The sequence below is a fragment of the Zalophus californianus genome, chromosome 14 (genome assembly GCF_009762305.2).
Source record: "Zalophus californianus isolate mZalCal1 chromosome 14, mZalCal1.pri.v2, whole genome shotgun sequence".
NCBI classification, from domain to species: domain Eukaryota; kingdom Metazoa; phylum Chordata; class Mammalia; order Carnivora; family Otariidae; genus Zalophus; species Zalophus californianus.
The window spans coordinates 41499545-41514263 of NC_045608.1; the positions used below are offsets into that span (position 1 = coordinate 41499545).

A 14719-nucleotide genomic window follows, 5' to 3' on the forward strand; every position below is an offset into this window, starting at 1 on the left:
CTGTTTCGGTTAGATCCCTGGCTGTGACCTTTTCTTGTTCTTTCTTTTGGGATGAATTCTTCCATCTAGGCATTTTGTGTAGGTCTCTGTGTTCTTCTCTGTGTTAGGAAAGCCTGTTATGTTTCCTGCTTCTGAGACTAATGGCTTTATGAAGAAGAGGTCAGATATTCTCCAGGGCCTGGTGCTTTAAGAGGTTTCTCTGGTATATGGTGTTTTGGCTGCTCTTTCCATCAAGTCAGTCCTCTGCAGAGTTTCTCCTTACCTGCAGTGAGGAGTGTTTGGGCCTTGTCCAGTGTGTTGTGAGTTTTAACTAGGCATGTTTTGGTCTGCTTGTTAAAAGAGGCTAGATCCTATTTCCCCTAGAGCTTAAGCTTTGTGGCACTCGGTGGTCAGTAGAGTTGGTGCATGTGGGGGTTTTGTGCTGGTCTTTTGGGGGTGGGGCTGGGTGCTGCTCTGACACTTAGGTGCACTTGCTGTATTTCAGAAGCACTTACAGAGAGGGGGGGGTGGGGGAGCAGGGCTTGGTGAAAGTGGCTCAAGCCCCCACTGTGGGGCGCTGTACTGCTCACTGAAATCCCTTGTTCGTGATGGGTGAGGGGAAAAATGGCACCAGCAAGCTCTCTAGTCCTTGGAGAGGGGAGTTCACACCCGCTGCTCTTCAGGAAGCCCTCACAGAAGATCAACAATTTCCCCTCATTTGTCCTTATCTAGCTACTGCCAAGGGGAAGGGTATGTTTTAGCATGAGGGCATGAAAGGGTAATGCTGTTAGAGAACAGGTGCCTTTGATTTGATTAAGAAGGTAGAGTAAGGCCATCTGTTGAAAGACCTTAAGACATCTTGACCATATCTTATAGGTTCAAAGGGATCATAAAAATCACTGAAATTGTCATATATTAAATGATCAGAGTTGATCAGATAGTGAGTGTGTGAAGGAATAATCTCTTACCACAGCAACAGAAATTATGATTCAATAGTCGTTGTTTCAATAATGACTTAAGTATTTTTATGGAAATAATACTCAATATGGTAGACTTCAAAAAATTAAAGTTCTATGAAGGTACTATCTTACACTGCATTATCTCATAGAGAGTGTTTGATGACACTGTGGTGTTAATGAGGCCAGAACCACAGTCACCTTATTAATTTAGTTGGCAGAAAAAAGATTTTGTTTTGTGGCTGCAAGCTCAGTGAGGAAGTTATTTAAAAAGGGTGTTTACATGGTGGAAGACTTTTCAGCTGCATCTATACCAGTCTTAACTTTAAATTGATTAAAGTGTGGGTTCTCCATATGTGTTTTATTTCAGTTTCCCAGTGAAGTCCAGTGGTGATTCTTATGATAAGAAGGTTATCAGATTATCCCATAACATTCTGGCTATCTTTGGTTGGCCCAAGTATTACTCCTGAGCTAGCTAACTAACTTTCTTCCTCCCTCCCTCCCTTCCCCCTTTCCCCCCTCCTTCTGTTTCTTTCTAAGGTTGTTGTTTTGCTATTTTTATTTATTTATTTATTTTAAAAATTGAGATATAATTGGCATATAACATTATACTAGTTTTAAGTGTACAACGAAATGATTACCACAATAAGTTTAGTCAACATCCATTATCACACATAGTTACAAAGATAGTTTTGCTTGTAATGAGAACTTCTAAGATCTATTCTCTTAGCACCTTTCACATATATAATATAGTATTAACTGTAATCACCATGCTGTGCATTGCATTCCCAGGACTTATTTATCTTATAACTGGAAGTTCATACCTTTTTTTTTTTTTAAAGTAGGTTCTTCACCCTGTGTGGAGCCCAACACGGGGCCCTGAGATCAAAAGTCAGACACTTAACCGACTAAGCCACCTAGGTGCCCCTATATCTTTTTACCACCTTCACCCATTTTGCCCATCCTTCCCTCCCTGACTCTGGCAGCCACATATCTGTTCTCTGTATATATGAGTTTAGTTTGTTTTGTTTTTTTTTTGTTTGTTTGTTTTGGATTCTATATGTAAATTATATCATACAGTCTTTGTCTTTCTCTGACTTATTTCACTTAACATAATGCCCTGAAGGTCATCCATGTTGTTGTGAATGGCAGGATTTCCTTCTTTTTTATTACTGAATAATATTTATATTATATGTATATATATTATATATATATAATATATATACACCACATTTTCTTTATCCATTCATCCTTTGATGACACACAGGTTGTTTCTGTGTCTTGGGTATTGTGAATAATGTAGTGACCATTGGGATACACTTCTTTTCAAGATGTGATTTCATTTCCTTTGGATAAATATGGAGGGTGGAATTGCTGGATCATATGGTATTTCTATTTTTAAATTTTTGAGGAACCTGCATACCGTTTTCCATAATGATTGCACCAATTAACATTCCCATTGACAGTGCACAAGGGTTTCCTTTTCTCCACATGCTTGCTAACACTTGTTATTTCTTATTTTTTTGGTAATAGACATTCTAATAGGTGTGAGCTAATATTTCATTGTGGCCTGAACTTTCTATATTCATGAGTTACAACATAGGTATCCTTATCCCTCATAGTTTCAGATATCAGAGTTTTTCAGGAGGATCACTTTTTCAGGACTATTACTGCATCATTTCTGAATTGTGATGCTCTCTTGTCTCTCAGTTGTAATAGTAGGAGAATAATAGTAGCAGTAGTAGTAGAGATAAGTAAACAACCTCCCGCCTCTATACTTACATTCTTGGTTATGTTTGAAAACCATCTAGTGGGGGCCTGGGTGGGTCAGTTGGTTAAGCGACTGCCTTCGGCTCAGGTCATAATCCTGAAGTCCCAGGATCGTGCCCCACATCCGGCTCCCGGCTCAGTGGGGAGCCTGCTTCTCCCTCTGGCCCTCTCCCTTCTCATGCTCTCTTTTTCTCTCAAATAAATAAATAAAATCTTAAAAAAAAGGAATAAAACCATCTATCAATTTAGTTTATATTTAAAATGTGTAGTTCCAGACAAGAAGGGTTCCTAGGTACTTGTAATTATGTATAAATATTAGGCATTTCTTTTTAATGTTTTTATTGTTATGTTAATCACCATATATTACATAATTTGTTTTGGTGTAGTGTTCCATGATTCATTGTTAGTTCATAACACCCAGTGCTCCATGCAGAATGTGCCCTCCTCAATACCCATCACCAGGCTAACCCATCCCACCACCCTCTTCCCCTCCAGAAACCTCAGTTTGTTTTTCAGAGTCCATCAACTCTCCTGGTTCGTCTCCCCCCTGACTTACTCCCCTTCATTCTTCCTCTCCTGCTATCTTCTTCTTTTTCTTTTTTCTTAAAATATGTTGCGTTATTTGTTTCAGAAGTACAGATCTGTGATTCAACAGTCTTACACAATTCACAGTGCTCACCGTAGCACATATCTTCCCCAATGTCCATCACCCAGCCACCCCATCCCTCCCACCCCCGACCACTCCAGCAACCCTCAGTTTGTTCCTGAGATTAAGAATTCCTCATATCAGTGAGGTCATATGATACATGTCTTTCTCTGATTGACTTATTTCACTCAGCATAACACCCTCCAGTTCCATCCACGTCGTTGCAAATGGCAAGATCTCGTTCCTTTTGATGGCTGCATAATATTCCGTTGTGTATATATACCACTTCTTCTTTATCCATTCATCTGTCGATGGACATCTTGGCTCTTTCCACAGTTTGGCTATTGTGGACATTGCTGCTATAAACATTGGGGTGCACGTACCCCTTCGGGTCCCTACATTTGTATCTTTGGGGTAAATACCCAGTAGTGCAATTGCTGGGTCATACAGTGGCTCTATTTTCAACTTTTGAGGAACCTCCATACTGTTTTCCAGAGTGGTTGCACCAGCTTGCATTCCCACCAACAGTGTAGGAGGGTTCCCCTTTCTCCATATCCCCGCCAACATCTGTCGTTCCCTGACTTGTTAATTTTAGCCATTCTGACGGGTGTGAGGTGGTATCTCATTGAGGTTTTGATTTGGATTTCCCTGATGCTGAGCGATGTTGAGCACTTTTTCATGTGCCTGTTGGCCATTTGGATGTCCTGTTTGGAAAAATGTCTGTTCATGTCTTCTGCCCATTTCTTGATTGGATTATTTGTTCTTTGGGTGTTGAGTTTGATAAGTTCTTTATAGATTTTGGATACTAGCCCTTTATCTGATATGTCATTTGCAAATATCTTCTCCCATTCTGTCGGTTGTCTTTTGGTTTTGTGGACTGTTTCTTTGGCTGTGCAAAAGCTTTTGATCTTGATGAAATCCCAATAGTTCATTTTTGCCCTGGCTTCCCGTGCCTTTGGTGATGTTTCTAGGAAGAAGTTGCTGCGGCTGAGGTCGAAGAGGTTGCTACCTGTGTTCTCCTTTAGGATTTGGATGGAATCCTGTCTCACGTTTAGGTCTTTCAACCATTTGGAGTCTATTTTTGTGTGTGGTGTAAGGAAATGGTCCAGTTTCATTCTTCTGCATGTGGCTGTCCAATTTTGCCAACACCATTTGTTGAAGAGACTGTCCTTTTTCCACTGGACATTCTTTCCTGCTTTGTCAAAGATAAGTTGACCATAGAGTTGAGGGTCCATTTCTGGGCTCTCGATTCTGTTCCATTGATCTATGTGTCTGTTTTTCTGCCAGTACCATACTGTTTTGATGATGACAGCTTTGTAATAGAGCTGGAAGTCCGGAATTCTGATGCCGCCAGCTTTGCTTTTCTTTTTCAATATTCCTCTGGCTATTCGGGGTCTCTTCTGGTTCCATACAAATTTTAGGATTATTTGTTCCATTTCTTTGAAAAAAGTGGATGGTATTTTGATGGGGATTGCACTGAATGTGTAGATTGCTCTAGGTAGCATTGACATCTTCACAATGTTGCTTCTTCCAATCCATGAGCATGGAACGTTTTTCCATTTCTTTGTGTCTTCTTCAATTTCTTTCCTGAGTATTTTATAGTTTTCTGAGTACAGATCTTTTGCCTCTTTGGTTAGATTTATTCCTAGGTATCTAATGGTTTTGGGTGCAATTGTGAATGGGATCGACTCCTTGATTTGTCTCTCTTCTGTCTTGTTGTTGGTGTATAGGAATGCCACTGATTTCTGTGCATTGATTTTATAGCCTGCTACTTGACTGAATTCCTGTATGAGTTCTAGCAGTTTTGGGGTGGAGTCTTTTGGGTTTTCCACATATAGTATCATATCATCTGCAAAGAGTGAGAGTTTGACTTCCTCTTTTCCGATTTGGATGCCTTTGATTTCTTTTTGTTGTCTGATTGCTGTGGCTAGGACTTCTAATACTATGTTGAATAGCAGTGGTGAGAGTGGACATCCCTGCCGCATTCCTGACCTTAGGGGAAAAGCTCTCAGCTTTTCCCCATTGAGAATGATATTCGCTGTGGGTTTTTCATAGATGGCTTTTATGATATTGAGGTATGTACCCTCTATCCCTATGCTCTGAAGAGTTTTGATCAAGAAAGGATGCTGTACTTTGTCAGATGCTTTTTCTGCATCTATTGAGAGGATCATATGATTCTTGTTCTTTCTTTTGTTAATGTATTGTATCACGTTGATTGATTTGCGGATGTTGAACCAGCCTTGCAGCCCAGGGATAAATCCCACTTGGTCGTGGTGAATAATCCTTTTAATGGACTGTTGGATCGTATTGGCTAGAATTTTGGTGAGAATTTTTGCATCCATGTTCATCAAGGATATTGGTCTGTAATTCTCCTTTTTGATGGGATCTTTGTCTGGTTTTGGGATCAAGGTAATGGTGGCCTCATAAAATGAATTTGGAAGTTTTCCTTCCATTTCTATTTTTTGGAACAGTTTCAGGAGAATAGGTATTAATTCTTCTTGAAATGTCTGATAGAATTCCCCTGGGAAGCCATCTGGCCCTGGACTTTTGTTTCTTGGGAGATTTTTGATGACTGCTTCAATTTCCTTAGTGGTTATAGGTCTGTTCAGGTTTTCTATTTCTTCCTGGTTCAGTTTTGGTAGTTGATACATCTCTAGGAATGCACCCATTTCTTCCAGGTTATCTAATTTGCTGGCATAGAGTTGCTCGTAATATGTTCTTATAATTGTTTGTATTTCTTTGGTGTTGGTTGTGATCTCTCCTCTTTCATTCATGATTTTGTTGATTTGGGTCATTTCTCTTTTCTTTTTGATCAATCTGGCCAGGGGTTTATCAATCTTGTTAATTCTTTCAAAGAACCAGCTCCTAGTTTCGTTGATCTGTTCTACTGTTCTTTTGGATTCTATTTCATTGATTTCTGCTCTGATCTTTATGATTTCTCTTCTTCTGCTGGGTTTAGGCTTTATTTGCTGTTCTTTCTCCAGCTCCTTTAGGTGTAGGGTTAGATTGTGTATTTGAGACCTTTCTTGTTTCTTGAGAAAGGCTTGTATTGCTATATACTTTCCTCTCAGGACTGCCTTTGCTGTATCCCAAAGATTTTGGACAGTTGTGTTTTCATTTTCATTGGTTTCCATGCATTTTTTAAATTCTTCTTTAATTTCCTGGTTGACCCATTCATTCTTTAGTAGGATGCTCTTTAGCCTCCATGTATTTGAGTTCTTTCCGACTTTCCTCTTGTGATTGAGTGCCAGTTTCAAAGCATTGTGGTCTGAAAATATGCAGGGAATGATCCCAATCTTTTGGTACCGGTTGAGACCTGATTTGTGACCTAGGATGTGATCAATTCTGGAGAATGTTCCATGGGCACTAGAGAAGAATGTGTATTCCATTGCTTTGGGATGGAGTGTTCTGAATATGTCTGTGAAGTCCATTTGGTCCAGTGTGTCATTTAAAGTCTTTATTTCCTTGTTGATCTTTTGCTTAGATGATCTGTCCATTTCAGTCAGGGGGGTTGTTAAAGTCCCCCACTATTATCGTATTGTTGTCAATGTGTTTCTTTGCTTTTGTTATTAATTGCCTTATATAATTGGCTGCTCCCATGTTTGGGGCATAGATATTTACAATTGTTAGATCTTCTTGTTGGATAGACCCTTTAGGTAGGATATAGTGTCCTTCCTCATCTCTTATGACAGTCTTTGTTTTAAAATCTAGTTTGTCTGATATAAGGATTGCCACCCCAGCTTTCTTTTGGTGTCCATTAGCATGGTAAATGGTTTTCCACCCCCTCCCTTTCAATCTGGGGCTGTCTTTGGGTCTAAAATGAGTCTCTTGCAGACAGCATATGGATGGGTCTTGTTTTTTAATCCAATCTGATAGCCTGTGTGTTTGATTGGGGCATTGAGCCCATTTACATTCAGGGTAACTATTGAAAGGTATGAATTTAGTGCCATTGTATTGCCTGTAAGGTGACTGTTACTGTATGTTGTCTGTGTTCCTTTCTGATCTTTGCTGCTTTTAGGCTCTCTCTTTGCTTAGAGGACCCCTTTCAATATTTCTTGGAGGGCTGGTTTCGTGTTTGCAAATTCGTTTAGTTTTTGTTTGTCCTGGAAAGCTTTTTATCTCTCCTTCTATTTTCAATGACAGCCTAGCTGGATATAGTATTCTTGGCTGCATATTTTTCTCGTTTAGTGCTCTGAAGATATCTTGCCAGTCCTTTCTGGCCTGCCAGGTCTCTGTGGATAGGTCTGTTGCCAATCTAATATTTTTACCATTGTAGGTTACATATCTCTTCTCCCGAGCTGCTTTCAGGATTTTCTCTTTGTCTCTGAGACTCGTAAGTTTTACTATTAGATGTCGGGGTGTTGACCTATTATTATTGATTTTGAGAGGGGTTCTCTGTGCCTCCTGGATTTTGATGCCTGTTTCCTTCCTCACATTAGGGAAGTTCTCTGCTATTATTTGCTTCAATATACCTTCTGCCCCTCTCTCTCTCTCTTCTTCTTCTGGGATCCCAATTATTCTAATGTTGTTTCGTCTTATCGTATCACTTATCTCTCGAATTCTGCCCTCGTGATCCTGTAGTTGTTTCTCCCTCTTTTTCTCAGCCTCTTTATTTTCCATCATTTGGTCTTCTATATCACTGATTCTCTCTTCTGCCCTATTTATCCTAGCAGTTAGTGCCCCCATTTTTGATTGCACCTCATTAATAGCCTTTTTGATTTCGACTTGGTTAGATTTTAGTTCTTTTATTTCTCCAGAAAGGGTTTCTCTAATAACTTCCACGCTTTTTTCAAGCCCAGCTAGTATCTTTAAAGTCATGATTCTGAACTCTAGGTCCGACATCGTACTAATGTCCGTATTGAGTAGATCCCTGGCTGACGGTACTACTTCTTGTCCTTTTTGCTGAGGTGATTTTTTTCGTCTTGTCATTTTGTCCAGAGGAGAATAGATGAATGAGAGAACAAAATGCTAACAGGTTTACAACGTCCCCAGCAAATATACTGTATACAAATCAGAAAAGACCTGAAACCAGGGGAAAAGAAAGGGAAAGAAAGAAAAAAGAAAGAGAAAAAAAAAAAAGAAAATAAAAGATAAAAACAAAAACAGAACAATACAAAAAAAAGCAGAATGTGATCAAATATGATCAGGCTAGTGCATAGATCAGTGCCACACACTAGATTTTGGGCGTATTTTGGTCTGTTAGAAAAAAATGCCTCCTAAAATTTTAAGGGAAGAAAGACATATATGTACAAAATAAGGGTTGATACAATGAAGGGTTAGAAGATGAGTGTAAAGATGAAAATTATAAAAGATTTTATAAAAGGACTTGATAAGATAAGAACTTGTTTGAAAAAAGAAAGAAGATTTAAAAAAAAAAAAAGAAGGGAGAGAATGTGATCAGGCAGGAGGCTAGAACAGAACCATACACTAGTGATTTAGGGTATATTTTGATCTGTTAGAAGAAACTGTATCTCAAAATTTTAAAGAGAGAACAACTTATATATATATGCCAAAAATAAGGGTAACTACTATGAAGGGATAAAATATGACTCTAAAAATGAAAAATAAAAAATGTTTTTTTTTTTTTTTTAAAAAGAGATTGATAAGATGTTGGTTGAAAAAGGGAAAAAGAAAAAGAAAAGAAAACAGTTAACAAAAATTAACTTTGATGAACTAATGAATCATGGTAAAAAAAAGCCATGAATTTTATGTGCAGTATTCCCCTAGCGCTGGAGTTCTCCCGTTCTCCTTGATCGGTAAACTTGGTCTTGGCTTGCTGGCTGTTCATGCTGATCTTCTGGGGGAGGGGCCTGTTGCTGTGGTTTCCAAATGTCTTTGCTGGAGGCTGAATTGCCCCGCCCTTGTCGGTCCGGGTTAAGCAAGCTGCTCGGGTTTGATCTCAGGAGCTTTTGTTCCCTGCAAGCTCTCCGTACAGCCTTGGAGGACCAGGGCAAAAATGTTGGCCTCCCAATCTCCACCCGGGGGAGCTGAGAACTCGGGGCCCCGCTCCTCAGTGCGCCCCAGAGAAAAGCAGTCACTCCCTTGTCCCCGGTCTCCGGCCGCACTCCGTGCTCACCCGGCCTGTGACCGAGCGTTTGTATCTCTGGCACCCGACCCCTTGTGGAGTCTCCAAACCCAGCAGATCCCTGCGGTGCGTTCCCGCGCCGCTCCTCCCCGGGAAGGAAGGGGAGTCTCCCCGGATCTGTCGCCTGTTGGGTCCCTGCTGCGGGAGCAGTGGCCCGACTGGGCCGCGGATCACAGTTTATGGCAACCCCAAGCTGAGAGCCCGCGCCTCAGCTCCGTCTCTGCAGCTGGCTTCCCCGCTCCGATACCTGGGAGCTCTGGCGCACTCAGGCTCCCCTGGTCTTTCTGTGTCCCCAAGGCTCCTGAGACCCCACTGTCCCACGAGGGTTCCACCCCCGCTTAGCCACGGAGTGACGTCCCTCAGCGGAGCCGACTTCTAAAAGGTCCGATTTTGTGCTCCGCGGCTCTAGCACTTGCCAGAAGCGGCCGGCGGAGGCCCCTCCCCCGCTGTCTATCCTCCCGAATATCGCCTCGGATTCACTTCTCCGCACGTCCTACCTTCCAGTAAGTGGTCGCTTCTCTGTTCAGAGAGTTGTTGCTACTCTCCTCTTTGATCTCCTGTTGAGTTCGTAGGTGTTCAGAATGGTTTGATCCCTATTCAGCTGAATTCCTGAGACCAGACGAAATCTAGGTCTCCTACTCCTCCGCCATCTTGCTCCGCCCCCCTTGGCATTTCTTGATACCCATTTTTCTTCTTTGTTCTAAGTGGTGCATGCTATCCCTTCTCTTATTTAAGATGATTATGTTGCCCAGTGGAAGAGGATTAGTTTGGGACACAGACAACAGTCTAATTTCAACTTCAAAGTTTACTCTATGATTTTTAGCCAGGAAGTACTAAAACTCACAATAGTTCACTTTCCCTACTTTTTTTATTTCTTAGTCATATGTTAGGCCAAGTTGGTTATCTGAGACTTAGGTGATGAACTGACTCTTTAGAGAAATATTGAAATAGAGGAAGAATTCAGAAAGGATTTGAAAAATAGGAGTAATTTATGGAAAATAGGATAGAAAGATAGCAAGGAAGGTAATGAAGAATGACATCTAGGGAATCTCCATGAGAGGTAGAGATGTGCAAGAAAATCCAGGGACCAGGAGAACATGAGCTGGTTTTGTTGAAGGAAAATGGGAGGATGATCTAAAATAATAATAATAATAATAATAATAATAATAAAATCCTGGTTTTGTTGAAGGAAAATGGGAGGATGATCTAAAATAATAATAATAATAACAACAACAACAACAGATGGGATAGGGCTTTCAAATATCTGATGTAGAAGGCTCTTGAGAATGAGATATAAAGAAGTAATTCAGTGAAGGCCAGGATTAATCACAAGTTATAGAGTAAACTTGGTTTATTTACTTGGAGTCTGAGGAAACAGCTCAGGGTTATTTACTATAAACACCCTTGGAAAATTACATGTAGATACCTCTTTGATAGACTGTACTGTACATTTGCTCTGAGATTTCAACATTAGAGCAGAACTGTGTTTGTTCAGAGATAAAAAATTTTTTTAATAGACTTTACTTTTTAGAGCAGCTTTAGGTTTATAGAAAAATTGTGCAGAAACTACAGAGAGTTCCCATATATGCTCTTTTCCTCTGCACATATTTTTCCCTATTATTAACATTTTGCATTAGTGTGGTACATTTGTTACAATTAATGAACCAATACTGTTGGATTATTGTTAATTAAAGTCTGTAGTTTACATAAAAATTCATCCATTGGGGGCACCTGGGTGGCTCAGTCATTTAATCGTCTGCCTTTGGCTCAGGTCATGACCTGAAGGTCCTGGGATCTAGCCCTGCATCGGGCTCCCTGCTCAGTGGGTAGTCTGCTTCTCCCTCTCCCTCTGCCTCTCCCCCACTCCTGCTTGCTCTCTCTCTCTCTCTCTCTCTGTCTCTCTCAAATAAATAAATAAGATCTTAAAAAAAAAAACTTCATCCTTTGTTTTGTACAGCCTATGGATTTGACAAATGCAGAATATCATATTTCCACTATTACAGTATCATACTGAATAGTTTCACTGCCCTAAAAATCTTCTGTGATCCCTCTAGTCATCTTTCCCTCTCTCCCTTCCCTCGCTCCTTCCCCGTGAACCACTGGCAACCATGCATCATTCTTGTGTCTCTAGTTTTGTCTTTTTCAGAATGTCATATAGTTAGAATCATCACTATATAGCTTTTTCAGATTGGCTTCTTTAACTTAGGAATATGCATTCAAGTTTCCTCCATGCTTTTTTGTGGTTTGGTAGCTAATTTCTTTTTATTGCTGAATAAAATTCCATTGTATGGATATACCACAGTTTGCTTATCCATTCACCTGCTTAAGGACATCTTTCAAGTTTTGGTAATTAAGAATAAAGCGGCTATAAATATTTGTGTGTAGATATTTGTGTGGATATAAGTTTTCAACTCATTGGAGTAAGTACTAAGTAGTGCAGTTGCTGGATCATATGGTAAAAGTATGTTTAGTTTTGTAAGAAACTGCGAAGCTGTCCTCCAAGGTTGCTTCTACCATTTTGCACAGCAATGAATGAGAGTTCCTTTTGTTTCCCATCCTCACCAGCATTTTGGTGGTGTCATTGTTTGAATTTTAGCTATTTTATAGGTGGTGTTTCATTGTTGTTTTAATTTGCAGTTCTCTAATGACATATGATATTGAACATCTTTTCAAAAGTTGTTTTCTTAGGGGCACCTGGGTGGCTCAGTGGTTAAGTGTCTGCCTTCAGCTTGGGTCATGATCCCAGGGTCCTGGGATCGAGCCCCGCATTGGGCTCCCTGCTTGGTGGGGAGCCTGCTTTTCCCTCTCCCACTCCCCCTGTTTGTGTTCCCTCTCTTGCTGTGTCTCTGTCTGTCAAATAATAAATAAAATCTTAAAAAAAAGTTGTTTTCTTATTGTTGAATTTTATGAGTTCTTTGTATATTTTGGATACAAGTCCTTTATCAAATATATATATATATACACATATATATATGTATATATATATATATTTTATGGTGGTTTTATTAAGCACGGGGACAGGACCCATGGGCAGAAAGAGCTGTCCAGATATGTGTTTTGCGAAGATTTTCTCCCAGTCTGCAGCTTGTCTTCTCAGTCTCTTAACAGTGGCTTTTGCAGAGCAGAAGTTTTTAATTTCAGTGAAGTTACATTTATCGATTTTATTCTGTCATTGATTGTACTTTTGTTGTATCAAAAAATTCATCATCAAAGTCAAGATCACCTTACTTTCCCCCTATTTTGTCTTTTAGAAGTTTTAAAAGTTTTGCATTTAAGTGTATGATCCATTTTGCATTAATTTTTGTGAAAGCATAAGGTCTGTGTCTAGAATCTTTCTTTTTGTGTATGTGAATGTTCAGTTGTTCCAGCAGCATTTGTTAAAAAGACAGTCCTTTTTTGATGGAATTGCTTTTGCTCCTTTGTCAAAGATCAGTTGACTATATTTGGTGGGTCTCTGTCTGGACTTTGTGTTCTGCTCCATTGATTTTTCTTTTTTTTTTTGGCCTTTATTTATTTATGTATTTGTCAATACCACACTGTTTTGATCACTGTAGCTTTAAAGTAAGTCTTGAAATTGGGTAGTATCAGTCCTCTAGCTTTTTTCTTATTCAGTATTGTGTTAGCTATTCTGGGTCTTTTGCCTTTTCACATAAACTTTGAAGTCAGTTTGTTGATAATCCAGTTTGTGTAAAGAAATAAGGCAAGCATAAGAACCAGACTTAGATATGGCAGAGATTTGGAATTATCAGAGTTGGAATTTAAATAACTGTGATTACTGCTGAAAGCTCTAATGGAAAAAAATGGACAATACTCAAGAACAGATGCATAATGTAAGTGAAGAGATGGAAACTCTAAGAAAGAATAAAAAAATGTTGGAAAAATGAAGAATAACTTTGATAGGCCTATTAATAGAGGAAAGACTCAGTGAGAATGAAAATACATTAATAGAAATGTCCCAAATTAAAAAGCAAAGAGAAAAGAATTAAAAAAAATGACACAGGATGTCTAAGAACTGTGGGACAATTATGAAACATGTGACGTGTGTAATGGGAATGGCAGAGGACAGTAGAGAAAGGACAGAAGAAATGATTATATTCTCTCCCTCTGCCCCTCCCTCCACTCCTGCATGCGTTCTCTCTTTCTCTCTCTCTCAGATAAATAAATCTTTTAAAAAATGTATATTGCAAATCAGCTGCACACTGTACTTGGTACATTTTCTGTCAGATATTGATTAGGATATTCCTCTTTGAATACCTGCTTAGGGTATAGTCAACATTTTCTTCTCTTCTATATAATTGATCAGAGCCTTTCATTTACATCCCAAATCATCAGCACTGACTCTAATACCCTGCCTGCTCCCATTTCCTCTCCCTTCTCTCTACCTTTTCAAGGTCAAAGGTGCTGACAGGGAGGAGAGTTGATGAATGTTAGTGAAGAGAGGGCACCAAAGTAAGCTCATCCTTTTTTACACATATTTATGTCTTTGAAGGGACATGTGTATTAAAGGAATACATGAGATGAATTATTGAGATCTATTTATTCTCTAGGTGGTAATAATAGCAAATAACAACAACACTATTTTTATTGAGTGCATAGTGATCTGTCAGGTACTGTTGATGAGGGAACAGAAGGCAAGCTGAGGACAAAGCAGAAGATGACCCCCCTCCCGCCATGGGATATATGTGACATTCCTCATGTACCCCTGGCTGCCCTAAAGCTGAGGAAAGGAAAAACAAATAGTTATAGAGATTGCAGTCCTGCAAGACACTGAGTCTCCCTCAGTTTACAAATGTTTTAGCAATCTACAAGAACAAAAGCATTTCTATCAATAACCTAGCTTCCAGAAGGAAATGTAGATATAATTAAATGTCCTATAAACTGCAGCCCATTGACAGTTGAAGCAGGCAGAGTGTAATGTTCCTCCAGGTAGCTCTCAACTATCTTCATGTTAATGCATTGCTAGAGGGGAAAAACAATCTTGACTTGACAATGGCAAGGCCTCTGGTATCCAGTGAGTCTTCTTTAACATATGAAAATCCTTTTGAAACCTCCCTCTTCCTTACCTCCCCCAGCCCAGGAGTATATAATCAGCCACCCATCACAACTCTGGGATAGCAGCTCTTTCTGCCCATGGATTGTGTCCCCGTGCTTTAATAAACCACCATTTTGCACCAAGGACATCTGAAGAATTCTTTCTTGGTCCTTGGCTGTGGATCTCACCCCACCAAACTTCACCTATATTCCAAAACCCCATCACTGTGAGGAACAGATATGCAAGGTCTT

The 14719-nt window shown here is 39.7% G+C and overlaps 1 protein-coding gene across 1 annotated transcript in view; it reads left to right on the top strand.

The window, feature by feature from the left end:
- The window catches only part of METTL4 (methyltransferase like 4), a 174132-nt gene that overhangs the window by 89776 nt on the left and 69637 nt on the right, over positions 1–14719 (top strand). The window lies entirely within an intron of this gene.